Source organism: Dermochelys coriacea, chromosome 26 (assembly GCF_009764565.3).
Source record: "Dermochelys coriacea isolate rDerCor1 chromosome 26, rDerCor1.pri.v4, whole genome shotgun sequence".
Taxonomy (NCBI): Eukaryota; Metazoa; Chordata; order Testudines; family Dermochelyidae; genus Dermochelys; species Dermochelys coriacea.
The window spans coordinates 9,486,626-9,501,743 of record NC_050093.1 but is presented as its reverse complement, the minus strand read 5'-3'; the positions used below and the strand labels follow the sequence as shown (position 1 = coordinate 9,501,743).

Below are 15,118 nucleotides of genomic sequence, written 5' to 3'. Positions count from 1 at the left end.
CTCAGTCTTCTCAGCAGCCATCTCTCTATCTGCAGTCATTTGCCATCCTCGCTTGTTACATTTTTCTTTCAGACTTGAAAATTTGTTTCTGTGTATGCTCCTTTTATGTTAGTATTGGCTCTAATTTATCTCCTTTTGGAAGCTTTGAGTTATGATGCTTCAATGCACTTCAGTTCCCGGCTAAGTGTCTTCTCATTGGGTAACCAAATCAAGGTAATGGTCCATTGCCAGACTCCCATGAGTGCATCTGCACCAGACCTTTGCAAAAAAAACATTTATGTACGTGTACTAGTTGATGACCCAGCTTTCAGAGAGTAATTTCTTTTTAGCTCTTATAAGTATGGGCTTATGATTTCATAAAAAGAAGTTAGGTAACTGAGAGAGTACTGGAAAGTTCCTCATGTAGGAAGCTCAAAGGCAGCAGGAGTGGAAATACCCTTTTTTAAAAAAAGTAGTGATTGTTTTTGTATTGTAGTGACAACTGTTGATTGATGACCACGCTGACTAGGCTGGTGTCCCATGCTGACGGTAATATTATTTTTTAATTGATTTATTTCACTTCCCTGTATCACTTAGCACCAATGCTTTATGGTATTTGGATGTTTATTATTTTTAGATGTATGGTAACCCACCACTATTCCAAAATCGTATTACTCTTTCATTTGATCATGAGGATAAATTAGTTCAAATAGCAGACCCTGAGGTTGTCAGTCGAGTGGTGGTATTAATCTTAACATAAGCTGTTTTATTTGAGGGTTGATCTTATCCATATCTTTGGATGGATGGATGTGTTACATATATGAAAAATAAAATGTGTGTACACGTACACAGCATACACCCATTTATCTGAAACCCCATTATCTGAACCTCGTCATTATCCAATTCCCTTCCTGGTCCCCCAGCATGAGATGCATGTCCCCTGCAGCATATATCTCATACTGGGGGACAAGGAAGGGAGGTGGATAATATGGAGGTTTGGATAATAGAGCAGAGACCCCCCCAGCCAAGACTATGAGGAGGAGGAGCCCCTGGGCACTAGGGAGGCCGTCCTACTGCTCAATGACTGCTGTGGCAGCACAGGGAGCTCTCTGCAGCCCTACTCTCAAGAGAGTTAGGGAGCAGAGCTACAAAAGGCTCCTTGTGCTCCTGCAGGACTGGTGACACCCGATCGCCCCAGGCGTGGGGTTGGGGGAAGCCTGCAGTCCTCTCAGGGCAGAGCAGAGTCCTGCCGGGGAATCGCTGCTTTGCCCTGCACCTTATGCCTGAAGGGATTGGATGTCGTCGGCCCTGCAGCAGTGCGGAGAGCCTTAGCCCCATTGCAGTCAAAGGGAGACCCCTGGCCAGGACAGTGAGGCAGAAGAGGATGGCACATGCACCCGTCTGCTGGGAAGCCCACCTCACTGCTGGACGGCTTCTTCCCTCTCCGTTATTCAAACTCCTGTTGTATCCAAATAAAATCTGTCTTTCATGCTATTCAGATAATTGGGAGTATGCTACATATTTGTGCGTGTGTGTGTACACATATTATAAAAGTGTGTTGCAGCCAATATTTATCTTGTGTAGCATCCAAAGACCCCAGTCAGGATTAGCCCCCTTGCACTGGGTGCTGTACAAACACAGAGAAGAGACAATCTCTGTGTGTATCAATGTGTGTTTAAAATAAGAGCTAGTATAATACATATATACATTAGGCTAAATAGCTTTTGGAATGAAGGGCAAGACAGAGGAATTAATTCAGGAAGGGAGGAAAGATGAAGAAGAGGAGCCAAAGGTGAAATGAAACAGGACAGAGCTATGAAAAAAAAATACCCAAATTGAACTGACTGGAGTTATGCGGAGATTTTTGGTGTAAAACAGGAGTGAAGCGCTGGTCAATCCAGGACATTATGATTATTAATTTGTTGTTATCATCATAACATATAGGAGGCCTAGTCCAGGACCAGGTCCCCACTGTGCTAGCCACTATATACAGAAGATGTTTTTTCGATTATTTAAGTAGTAATATTTGACCCTGCGTGTAGTTTGGGGAGGTCAGGGAGGGGTGCCCCTCCTCCCTCAAACTGCAAGGCTCAGGCAGGCATGGAATTTGCCCCCCGTGCGGCCCTGTTGGCCTGACTGGAGTTGCCCCCCCCTTCCAATACAGAAGTCAAACTACACCTACACAGTTGACTGTTCTGTTTTGTAGATCTGGTTGGAAACTTTCTGAGGGAACATTTTGCCATTTGAAAATACTGATTCAATTCTATCAAAATGTTTTGACCACAAACAATTCTGGGGGAGATGGGAAGAGATTTCCTTTTGCAGGAAATTTGGACATTTCAACTTTTTGTTCAGAGTAGGAATGAATTTTTTGATTATTTTTTCCCCCTGTTCTTCAGGAAATTCCACATTTCATTCGGCTCTACTATTTTGCTTTGAAAATAATCAGTTTTTAAGGAGGCTGAAAAATGTGATTGTAAACTATAATTCATGCATCAAAGCTGCACTTAAGTCAGGGAGACTTTGAATGTGATGCTGTCTATATTTACAAATGCAGTTTTTCAGACAAGCAGTTGCACAACCAACAGGATGTGGCTTTTTTTCTCCTGATTTCTCCCTCTCCATTTTTCTTTTCCCACAAGGTCTGTCTAGGAACACATACTTTTTATTTCCTGCATCCATCCCCCACATCAGCCAGTTATCTTCGCAATCATAGCCTCTTGCTGACATAACTCCCCATTATGTGATTTTGTTTGGAAAAGTTACTTCTGCATTAGGAAGTGTTAGCTATTCAGAGGGCCTCACTGTCATTACGTAGGGCTATTGAAGTCTGCAGAATTAAATTGAACCACACGTCTCTCTGCTAGAGATGTTCTTGTCATATTTTTGTCTTGTGTCCATGGGGAAGTGCGTATAGGGAGCCCCTTATCCTTCCCACCCCACTCCAGGAGGCAGAGAATGCTTCCCCTCCTTCTTCCTTGAGCCTAGGTGAGTAGCATTCTTAGTTCTAGTCAGGTCCCTGTGTTCCCTTCCCGCCTGCTACTACCTAAGGCAGGTATATAGGAAGAACATATTTTATTAGAGATGGTTGGAAAATTTATGTTATGTCCTATGAAAAAGTTGGAGATGGAAATATCTTGAATTGGGACGAAAAGTGAAAATTTTTAAAATATTTCCAAGGTGATAGCAAGCAGAATCACCTAGGTGCTGCTTTCCCCAAGCACCTGCCTGCCTTCAGAAGTCAGAGTTAAGCCGGCTATATCTGCAGGCCAATTTTTTTGACTCAGCAGGCAAGCACTTTGTACGGGCATTTTGGGATTATGCAAGCACCTAGTTCGTAGTTGTTACGTTTTTTTGTCCCTTCTTCTTTGTTGATTAACTATATTTTTTTCAGTTGTGAATAAGGAATAATGGAACAAACAAAGCATTGTACAATCAGTAAATAATATCCTGCATGGAAGAGAGAGCAAATAGAATTACATAGCTTTACGAAACGCAGATATGCCAGCAGTGGTGTCAGATTTGGCAATATTTTCTGTCATTTGTGTTTGGTTTCTAGGGTGGACTGATGCCTTTTGCTTTAATTCCCTAATAACTCGTTATTGAACTTGCCGTCTGTCATGGAATCCATTGCTGTACATCTTTGCTAACAGCCTCCGAGTCATCACAAGGAGTTCTTAATGCAAACACTGAATTTACGCACACGGTACGAGAGGTGGCAGAATACAGCTCTCTTGGATCAGAAACACAATAAAGGTGCACAACTTGTGCATCTCGAAGGTAACTTTAACCCAGGGCTAAATTCCAGCTTGTTTTGCAGGATACTTGAGGTGAGGCAGAGAAAGTAGAGTCCCTCTACACCTGTCATCTAGGTATTTAACTGGCCTCTGTGCCCTGGCCTGGAAGGAAGGCTTTAATATGGGCCTGTGGACACAATTGGCTCTGCTCCACTACACCTGCAGCAGATACGGTATGTGGAGAGGGCCCAGCTCAGTTTGGAGCTGATCAGGAGGGAGACCAGAACTCAGCTTCTTCCTTGCTGAAGGAAGCCTGGTTTCAGCAAAGAGGTTTAGACAGCTTGTTGCCTGGATGGGAGTCCTGGTGGATGGGACGACGGGGCACGAGGAGGCGGACTGAAGGCGTGTTTGTCTGAAGATAGGCCACAAGTACCAGACAGCCCTGTTTTTGTGTTCTTATCATTCCTTTATTTTTAGAATTTAATACCCTAGAAGGGGTAGGTCTCAAGCGTGCCTTAGCCAGAGAGCTAGAGCACCACTGCATTGCACCCCATGCGAGGCAGCAACCAACCACCAGAGATGCTGCCACATAGTGAGGAGTATCCTGTTGGTCCACAAGGGGCACCATGGCTGTGGGCCCAGTAACAGCCTTCATCACCATACTAACTAAGCCCTTCTTATCAATTTTGCCCTTATAATAGTAGTAGTGTCCCCCCTTTTGTACAGCTGGATAACTGAGACATGCCTAGATGAAGTGACTTGCCCAAGGACATTTATTTCAGAGCCGGAAATTGAACCCAGACTCTTTAGGTCCCACCCTCCGGCCTTAACCATAAGACTATGCTTGCTATTCTTTCCCTCTTGTCCTATGACATCTCTCCCATTTCTGCACCTGCTCCAGGTTCCGACTGCTAGTGTAACATGCTTTGTACAGCATGAGTCGCATCTTCCTCTAGTGGTCTTGCTACTGCTGCCAGCTAGTTGAGTTATTCCTTCAGCTGAAGTGGCAGAAGTCTGTACTACTTTGTGCTCAAGATCCCAGGTTAATCCCCTGTCGGTGAACAGTGGCAGCATTCATTTGACTAGTGTTTCTAGAGCTCTGGAAGGTAATATGCCCGCCAACTGAGTCTGGCACGATCCAGTTTGCATTTGGCATTCGCAGTCGGGTCGTGAATGACATTCAGTCACTTGGGAATGACTGAATGTACTGTATCAACTGGGCTCTCTTCTCACTATGTCTATTTGAGCATAAGCTTTGGTGAGCTACATCGGATGCATCCGATGAAGTGAGCTGTAGCTCACGAAAGCTTATGCTCAAGTAAATTTGTTAGTCTCTAAGGTGCCACAAGTACTCCTTTTCTTTTTGTGAATGCAGACTAACACGGCTGCTACTCTGAAACCTCTCACTATGTCTGTGCAACATGCTGGCTAATTGGGTGGTTGGTTCACTGTCCACATTGAAAAAAAGGAATAAAATAAGAGGGGGGGAAAAAACGTTAACTTGGATTAGCTAACCTGTGTTACAGTATCCATGATGACATGGCAACTCTGCTTTTAACCTGGGTCAGCAACTCATGTGTAGGGAGGCCTGGTGTTGAACTGGAGCTGCAAACACAAGTTAGAGAGTTGCCGTATCTTATTATTTTAACATGGGTTAGCTGGCTGAACGCACCTTCCCCCCCCCCCCCCTTCAGTGCAGACGTACCTTTAGGAGGTAGGATCCTTTGCAACTGCTACCCAGTTAACAGAGTTACTCCTATAGCTTAGTGGCTGTGTGGAAGGTCCCGGGTCTTCTATCTACTCATAATGGAGATAGTTACATCCGTCCTGTGCAGTTATGACTTAGGAAAGCTACTATAAGCTTGGTCCCACGCATCCCTCCCAACATTGCTCTGGTGGGGAGAAGGGCTACAAATTGGCCTATACTGAGTGTATTTTATTTAATAGTTTGCTGGTGGTGTTTATATTCTCTCAATAATAGCTCAGAACAGATGCATTGCCACAGAAGCGGAATCTGCTTTGGACTTGTATGTTTATTCTGGGATACAGGGTTCTGTCAGGTAAATGTTTGTGAATTCACACAGCTATCAAGATTGCTGCTATCGTCTTGATGAAATAAATACAGGACTTTGATTGGTGCCTCCTGGGAACCAGGAGGCTGGGGAAATGACTTGAAAATTCTCTCTCCATTTTCCATGAGTGCCTTTAAGGTGAGAAGACAAAGAAGCAGCTGTCCCACAAATGCTGAGCAGCAAATTTCCCTGACCAGATATCCCATCCATGATCCAATGACCAGAACATTGGAAGGCCGTACTAGCTGAAGTAGGAGGAAAGGAAACAATGACTGGGTTGAACCATAGAGCCTGTACAGTCTTGGACTTTTAAAATTCCACCTATTCCAGGAAAGGAGTGAAAAACATCTGGCAGCATCATCCAGTGGATAAAGCACTGGTCTGGGATTCGTTTGGCCTTTAATTTCCAGCTTTGTCACGGACCCTTGGGTGACCGTGTGCTCCTAACCCACTTAGGCACTTTCAGAAAATTGCCCTTATATGGACTGCATTTCCAAATGTTTAGTGACTTTGGGTGCCTCCATGTTTGGGAGACGGGCTTGAGGCACTTACAAGGAGTCTGATTTTCAGAAGGTGAGAGCTCAGTGCTTATTAAAATTTAGGCCACTTCAAGTTGTCTCCTGTTGGGCACCCAAAATCGCTAGTCATTCAAGACCATCCGATGAAGTGAGCTGTAGCTCACGAAAGCTTATGCTCAAATAAATTTTAGTCTCTAAGGTGCCACAAGTCCTCCTTTTCTTTTTGCGAATACAGACTAACACTGCTGCTACTCTAAGGCCTCTACTCTTTCTCCAATGCTGTGTGTCTATATTCCTGGGACCAGGAAGCTGATGGTGGGTCCAGCCCACAGATAAGAGTGTGTGTGTATGCGCGCGCAATGTGTGTATATAGATATGGGTGTATTTAATACACACACATCCATGCACAAATTTTGCATTTTTTCCTTATATAAAAATCTGTGATAAGTTCTTGTATTATTTTTGTTGTTTACATATATTTGATAACGTGAAAGTATCTGTAGAGGATTTGCAGTCTGGATGTTTTTATTTATTTTTTTAAAATCTGTGGAGGTTAAGGATTTTTGTTTGGTGTTTTAATGTGGCTCAGTCATAATAAGTGTTAGGATATAGATATTCAGGCCTGTCTGTAAAGGCCTATACTCTAAGAATTTAGGTGTATTCTTATCACTTAGCTAGTTAGAGAGGTATAAAAGAAAAAATCAAAATCACTATCTGCCGGCGTAAGGTCCTTCTCTTACTGTGACAGCCTGAGGCCCTGTTCTTAGGCTAAGGCCTTTGGCTAAGCAGCAGAGGCAGCCATAAGCTGGGAAGGGACCGGTCACATCCTCCCATTCCAAACTAGTCACATTGAAATAAGGTGCTATTGGTCTGTTAGGATACAATCCTGTCCTGATAACCCCCGTCGCCTCCAGAGAAAGGGAAGTGCCTAGAAGATGTAAAAGGAAACTTAGTTTGAGAGCATCCTGTCTGGCAGGAACTCACTTATCAATAGCTGGGATGTGAAAGCCTCACTTCTGTGTTGTTTTGTCATTATAGTTCCCACTTTGCTTTTGTTTGTCTGTATAATCTCTGTCTGGTTCTGGGATTGTTTCTGTCTGCTGTATAATTACTTTTGCTGGGTGTAAACTAATTAAGGTGGTGGGATATAATTGGTTAAATAATCATGTTACAATATGTTAGGATTGGTTAGTTAAATTTCAGTAAAATGATTGGTTAAGGTATAGCTCAGCAGAACTCAAGTTTTACTATATAGTCTGCAGTCAATCAGGAAGTGTGTGTGTGTGTGTGTGTGTGTGCGCGGGGGGAACAATGGGAATAGGGAATGGGAGTGGGGAAATTTGAAATCATGTTTGGCTAAGGGCAGGAATGGGAACAGGGACCCAGGTAAGGCTCTGTGGTGTCAGAGCTGGGAAGGGGACACTAAGGAAGGAAACTGGAATCATGCTTGCTGGAAGTTCACCCCAATAAACATCAAATTGTTTGCCCCTTTGGACTTGGGGTATTGTTGCTCTCTGTTCATGCGAGAGGACCAGGGAAGTAAATGGGTGAAGGAATAAGTCCCCTAACAATAAGCAAATGAAAATCTAACGAATTCTCCCTTTGCTATCAATGTTAGTCACTAGTTGGTAGTGAGATTTCACTTACTGTTTCTGATTAAAAAGAAAAGGAGTACTTGTGGCACCTTAGAGACTAACAAATTTATTTGACAGGTTGCAGAGTAGCAGCCGTGTTAGTCTGTATTCGCAAAAAGAAAAGGAGTACTTGTGGCACCTTAGAGACTAACAAATTTATTTGAGCATAAGCTTTCATGAGCTGCAGCTCACTTCATCGGATGCATTCGGTGGAAAATACAGTGGGGAGATTTATATACACACACAGAGAACATGAAACAATGGGTTTTATCATACACACTGTAAGGAGAAAGAAAAGGAGTACTTGTGGCACCTTAGAGACTAACATATCAGATGCATCCGATGAAGTGAGCTGTAGCTCATGAAAGCTTATGCTCAAATAAATTTGTTAGTCTCTAAGGTGCCACAAGTACTCCTTTTCTTTCATCCATTCCCAGTCTCTATTCAAGCCTAAATTCCTCAGATGTTCTTGTTAACTGCTGGAAATGGCCTACCTTGCTTGTCACCTTGAAAGCTTTTCCTCCTTTCCCCACCCCCCTGCTGGTGATGGCTCATCTTAAGTGATCACTCTCCTTACAGTGTGTATGATAAAACCCATTGTTTCATGTTCTCTGTGTGTGTATATAAATCTCCCCACTGTATTTTCCACCAAATGCATCCGATGAAGTGAGCTGTAGCTCACGAAAGCTTATGCTCAAATAAATTTGTTGGTCTCTAAGGTGCCACAAGTCCTCCTTTTCTTTTTTGCTTTATAGGAGGAATTCTGATGAGAGAACTTCAGACGTTGCTTATATTTTTCTTGCATAGTTGTTTGCAGAATTGCTACAACGTGGACGGGTAGGTGTATTTTAGCTTGTGAGCTGCTGTTGTTCATAGGAAATACAGAACTGGACAAAACGTGTCAATTTGTTATTGTTTCTGTGCTCTAGCCTCCTAATGTCAGACCCTGTTGTGCCTCTGTAGGGCCGCCCTAGGGACGTGACCCAGAGTCCCAGTCCATGAGAAATGTCAATTTTTGAAGATTGGTTTGTTTTTTCCCTGGGGTGGGGGGAACAAAACAAAGAAGCATACAATTAACAAAGTTTAGTTGGTTTAGTTGCTGCAAACTGGGGCGGGGGGGGAGCTTTTCATTTTTTTGACTAAAACTAAAAAAAAGTTGACAATTTTCAATAAAAGAATATTAATTTTGTTTACATTTTTCGTAGAGGAGGGAAAATCATGACATGTTGTAGTTGCAGTTGTTTCTTTTGCTAACTAGCACTTGTTAAGTACTGGCTGGCCAGTTAACTGGCTGGCCAGATGATGTCGTTCTCTAACTCATTTGGATTTATACCCTTGGCTTTCCTCTGTGCAGTGTTTTCCTGTCTCTTTTTTCATTCTTTATTAAAGATCTGAATTAAAGTCAATTGAAATCAATTGGAAGACTCTGTCTGTAAGGGCTCATTGCTGTGAATCTTTCATGTGTGAAACTTCCATTGACCTCAGTGGGCATATTGCTGCCAGGGAGTTTGCAGGATGAAACCACAAAAGCATGTCACGTACCTGGCAAATAAATACTGCACTGGAGTTTTAAGGAATGTGTCTCAAACAGGGCACCCCAAAATCACTGTTCATCTTTTAAAAATCTCTAGCTCTGATGTGCCTCAGTTTACCCATATGCATAGGAGGGGACAATGATACTTATGTTCCTCAGGTTGGCATGTGACAGATGCAGCAATTTCCTGCAATATCCTTGGAAGACTTGACTGAATTAAGTTGGACTATTTGGGGGGATCCATTGTAATAAATGAATGGTTTAGGTACTATTGTAGGCCGGGATAATATGTAACCTTTCAAGGCAGGAAATATGATTGATCTGAAATCTGGGGGGGTCAAAGGATTATACTGAACAATATGCCAGACAAGAATGGACTTTTGGGACTGTGGTGAAGTGGTTTTCTGGGGATACTTAGGAGAGGATAATGCAAATTCGCCACCTCTGGTTTTGCCAAAACCCCGCCTTTTGAGGCTTTGCCCTGAGGAGAGCATGATTGTCTGTTGATTACCTGTTCCTGAATGTTGGAGAACATAGGCCCGAGCTGTCTAAATAAACAGGCCGTTTTGCCCAGTCTGTGTTCTGGCTCTGAATCTGAGACTGCCATGAACTTGTAACAACAAGGAAAACCCAGTTGTGGGTTTTGAAGGACTAACACCTACCGGAGCCTGAGGTTGAAGTTGAGAGGTGATGTCCATTAAGCTTTTTAATTTTTTTCATTGTTTTTAATATGTTTCATAGATTCATAGATTCATAGATACTAAGGTCAGAAGGGACCACTCTGATCATCTAGTCCGACCTCCTGCACAGCGCAGGCCACAGAATGTCACCCACCACTCCTATGAAAAACCTCACCCATGTCTGAGCTATTGAAGTCCTCAAATCATGGTTCAAAACTTCAAGGAGCAGAGAAGCCTCCCTCCAGTCAACCATGCCCCATGCTACAGAGGAAGGCAAAAAAAAAACCTCCAGGGCCTCTCCAATCTGCCCTGGAGGAAAACTCCCTCCCGACCCCCAAACATGGCAATCAGCCAAACCCTGAGCACACTGGGCAAGATTCACCAGCCAGATACCCAGGAAAGAGTTTTCTATAGTAAATCAGATCCCATCCATCTAATATCCCATCTCAGGGGATTTGGCCTATTTACCCTGAATATTAAAGATCAATTACTTACCAAAATCCCATTATCCCATCATACCATCTCCTCCATAAACTTATCGAGTAGAATCTTAAAACCAGATAGATCTTTTGCCCCCACTGCTTCCCTTGGAAGTTATTCCAAAACTTCACTCTCTGATGGTTAAAAACCTTCGTCTGATTTCAAGTCTAAACTTCCTGGTGGCCAGTTTATACCCATTTGTTCTTGTGTCCACATTGGTGCTGAGCTTAAATAATTCCTCTCCCTCTCCTATATTTATCCCTCTGATATATTTATAGAGAGCAATCAGATCTCCCCTCAACCTTCTTTTAGTTAGGCTAAACAAGCCAAGCTCCTTAAGTCTCCTTTCATAAGACAAGTTTTCCATTCCTCGGATCATCCTAGTAGCCTTCTCTGTACCTGCTCCAGTTTGAATTCATCCTTTAAACATGGGAGACCAGAACTGCACACAGTATTCTAGGTGAGGTCTCACCAGTGCCTTGTATAACGGTACTAAACCTCCTTATCTCTACTGGAAATGCCTCTCCTGATGCATCCCAAAACCGCATTAGCTTTTTTCACAGCCATATCACATTGGCAGCTCATAGTCATCCTATGATCAACCAATACTCCAAGGTCCTTCTCCTCTTCCGTTACTTCTAATTGATGGCATCCCCAATTTATAACTAAAATTCTTATTAATCCCTAAATGCATACCTTACACTTCTCACTATTAAATTTCATCCTATTACTATTACTCCAGTTTACAAGGTCATCCAGATCCTCCTGTATAATATCCCGATCCTTCTCCGAATTGGCAATACCTCCCAGCTTTGTATCATCTGCCAACTTTATTAGCACATTCCCACTTTTTGTGCCGAGGTCAGTAACAAAAAGATTAAATAAGATTGGTCCCAAAACCGATCCCTGAGGAACTCCACTGGTAACCTCCCTCCAGCCTGACAGTTCGCCTTTCAGTAGGACCCGTTGCAGTCTCCCCTTTAACCAATTCCTTATCCACCTTCTGATGTTCATATTGATCCCCATCTTCTCCAATTTAACTAATAATTCCCCATGTGGCACGGTATCAAATGCCTTACTGAAATCTAGGTAAATTAGATCCACTGCATTTCCTTTATCTAAAAAATCTGTTACTTTTTCAAAAAGGAGATTAGGTTGGTTTGGCACGATCTACCTTTTGTAAAACCATGTTGTATTTTGTCCCATTTACCATTGACTTCAATGTCCTTAACTAATTTCTCCTTCAAAATTTTTTCCAGGACCTTGCATACTACAGATGTCAAACTAACTGGCCTGTAGTTACCGGGATCACTTTTTTTCCTTTCTTAAAAATAGGAACTATATTAGCAATTCTCCAATCATTCGGTACTATTCCTGAGTTTACAGATTCATTAAAAATTCTTGCTAATGGGCTTGCAATTTTCAGGTGCCAATTCCTTTAATATTCTTGGATGAAGATTATCTGGGCCCCCCGATTTAGTCCCATTAAGCTGTTTCAGTTTCGCTTCTACCTCTGATATGGTAATATCTACCTCTATATCCTCCTTCCCATTTGTCATGCTACCATTATCCCCAAGATCCTCTTTAGCCTTATTAAAGACTGAGGCAAAGTATTTGTTTAGATATTGGGCCATGCCTAGATTATCTTTAACCTCCGCTCCATCCTCCGTGTTAAGCGGCCCCACTCTTCCTTCTTAGTTTTCTTCTTATTTATATGGCTATAGAACCTTTTTACTATTGGTTTTAATTCCCTTTGCAAGGTCCAACTCTACTCGACTTTTAGCCTCTCTGACTTTATCCCTACATCTTCTGACCTCAATTAGGTAGCTTTCCTTGCTGATCCCTCCCATCTTCCACTCCCTGTATGCTTTCTGCTTCTTCATAATCACCTCTCTAAGATGCTGGTCTACAACTCCTTCCTATGAATTTTTTCCCCTTTCTTGGGATACAGGCTTCCGATAGCTTCTGCAGTTTTGATTTAAGTAATCCCAGGCCTCAACTACCTTTAGATCCATAAGTTCTTCAGTCCAATCCACTTCCCTAACTAATTGCCTTAATTTTTGAAAGTCAGCCCTTTTGAAATCAAAACCCTAGTTGCAGATTTATTTTTGTTAATCCTTCCATTTAGTTTGAACTGAATTAGCTCATGATCACTTGAGCCAAGATTGTCCCCTACAACCATTTCTTCTATGAGGTCCTCGCTACTCACCAAAATTAAATCTAAAATGGCATCCCCTCTAGTCGGTTCAGCAACTACTTGATGAAGGAATCCATCAGCTATCGCATCTAGGAAAATGAGCCCTATTATTATTACTAGCACTGGTCCTCCAGTCTATATCTGGGAAGTTAAAGTCTCCCATGATCACGCAGTTTCCATTAGTATTTACTTGATTAAAGACATTAAAAAGGGCTCTATCCATATCCAAATTAGATCCCGGAGGTCTATAGCACACCCCAAGCACTATCGTAGGAGAGGCTTTACTAGTTTTCTTCCCCAATGTAATTTTTGCCCAGACAGACTCTGTCTTATCCATTGCATCGCTTCTTATTTCTTTACATTCTAACTCATCGTTGATATACAATGCTACTCCACCCCCTTTACCTTTGTTTCTGTCTTTCCTAAACAGCACATACCCTTCAATACCTGTAGTCCAGTCATGACTACTATTCCACCATGTTTCTGTTATCCCTATAATATCTGGTTTCACTTCCTGCACCAGTAGCTCTAGTTCCTCCATTTTGTTACCTAGACTCCTCGCATTGGTGTACAAACATCTTAATTTTTGCTGTATGGCCTCGCTCACATTTTGTACCCTATTAGGCACAGTCATTCTACAGCCAGTATAACGTATTAGACTAGTATCCACACCGCCCTCGCTCCTTATATACATTCTCCTACCCATGGCTGGGTATGTTTTCTCCATAATGCTTCGCCGTTAGAATAAACATGCTTGCTTCTAAGGATCTGTATGGTAACTTGTAACTCCTGGCAGTTACTCTGTTCATAGCCTTTAGAGAAAAAGCAAAGTGCAGATGCTGGCCTGTTCAGGAAGTCTGGCATGCTGGGGATGTCACAAGGTAGGCAAGGAACTTACGCTGCCTGTTAAAAACCGTGATCAGGAGTGAGTGAGACATGGTCTCTGCCCAAGAGCAGTGACAGCTGAGGAACCGGGAGCCTAAAGTGGGTGCCTTTGGTGGATCACCAAGAGGGAATATATCTGCAGTTGCCATGAAACTGTGACACGGTGATGTGAGAATTCATTATTCTTGGTGCTTTGAGAACTTTAGATATGTGATGCTATAGGAGGGGAAAATAATACAATTCAAACATTGGAAACGCCCCTCCCCCTGATTAGGACAGAAGGGAATTTGGAACATCTCTGTGTGTAATATTGGACAGTCACCACCCACTTGGTTCATTGGGGCAGAGGCATCCTTCAAGCTCTTTTAGTCCCTTGAGAGCCTGTTGCAGCAACAAGCACCTGGCCCGCGGACACGGCAGGAAACCCTTTGGTGACTCCCGATGTGTTAAAAATAACGGAAGTCAGTAGGTCAAGAGTTTAACTAGATTAAACACGCACTACCCTTCCTGCAAGGAATGAAGCTCTGCTTGCCGAAACCAGTCCCTGCTAAATCATTTAAAAATATCTTCACTCATGTTTTTTCTCCAGCTAATGTCAGACCGAGAGCTCTGCAGTTCACCACTGTAACCCAACAGCCTTTCTCTCTCCATTAACTGGCCTAGGCAATCCCCTAGTTTCCTGAAATAAGGAAAGATACAAAAATTCCCTGTATTCATAAAGTTCCTCTTCTCCTACTGGGTCCCACGTCACTTTACAACCATCTGTCTATCTAGATTTTTATTTGGTTACCCATCCCCTTGGTATGTGAGCTCCTTCCATAAAAAGTAAACACAAACGTCTCTCCCCTTTCAGCCCTGAGAGCACATACAGGCCTATGTTGTTGTTGTGTGATTGTGTTTAATATCTAAAGGCTGAGGATGCTCATGTGTTTGGGATGCTTGTTGCTTATAATCTAAGTCAAAAAGATGGGCTTTGGGTTCTGGTTCTGGTTGGTGGGTTTCATAGATTAAGGCAGGAAGAGACCATTAGCCCACCCAGTTTGATCTACTGTGTAACAGAGAGCACAGAATTTCACTCCACTGCCTCTGTATTAAGGCCAAAAACCTGTGTTTGACAAGTTCTATAGTCATGGTCCAGATCCTGTCAAAATTCTTTTGTCCTACAGATATGAGGGTTCCCCCGCCTGTTTGTTGATGGCTTTTCTTCTTCTTCTAATGGAGCAAAGCTGTTATGAGAGGTCCTCATCAAGGGAGAGGTGATCGCTAAAGTAGCTGCAACCAGTATTAGGCAGCAATTTGAATATCAGTGCTGTGACCTGGACCTGGGCTATGAAAGACATCAGTTGTCTCCAGTGGGCTTTGGGTCAGGTCCTTTATGACTACATAACCAGTGAAGAGCAGA

General features: G+C 42.8%; 1 protein-coding gene across 7 annotated transcripts in view; it reads left to right on the top strand.

Annotated features, from left to right (window-relative positions):
• Window positions 1–15,118, top strand: part of LRRTM4 (leucine rich repeat transmembrane neuronal 4) — a 1,004,432-nt gene that overhangs the window by 337,139 nt on the left and 652,175 nt on the right. The gene's annotated exons all lie outside the window — the stretch shown is intronic.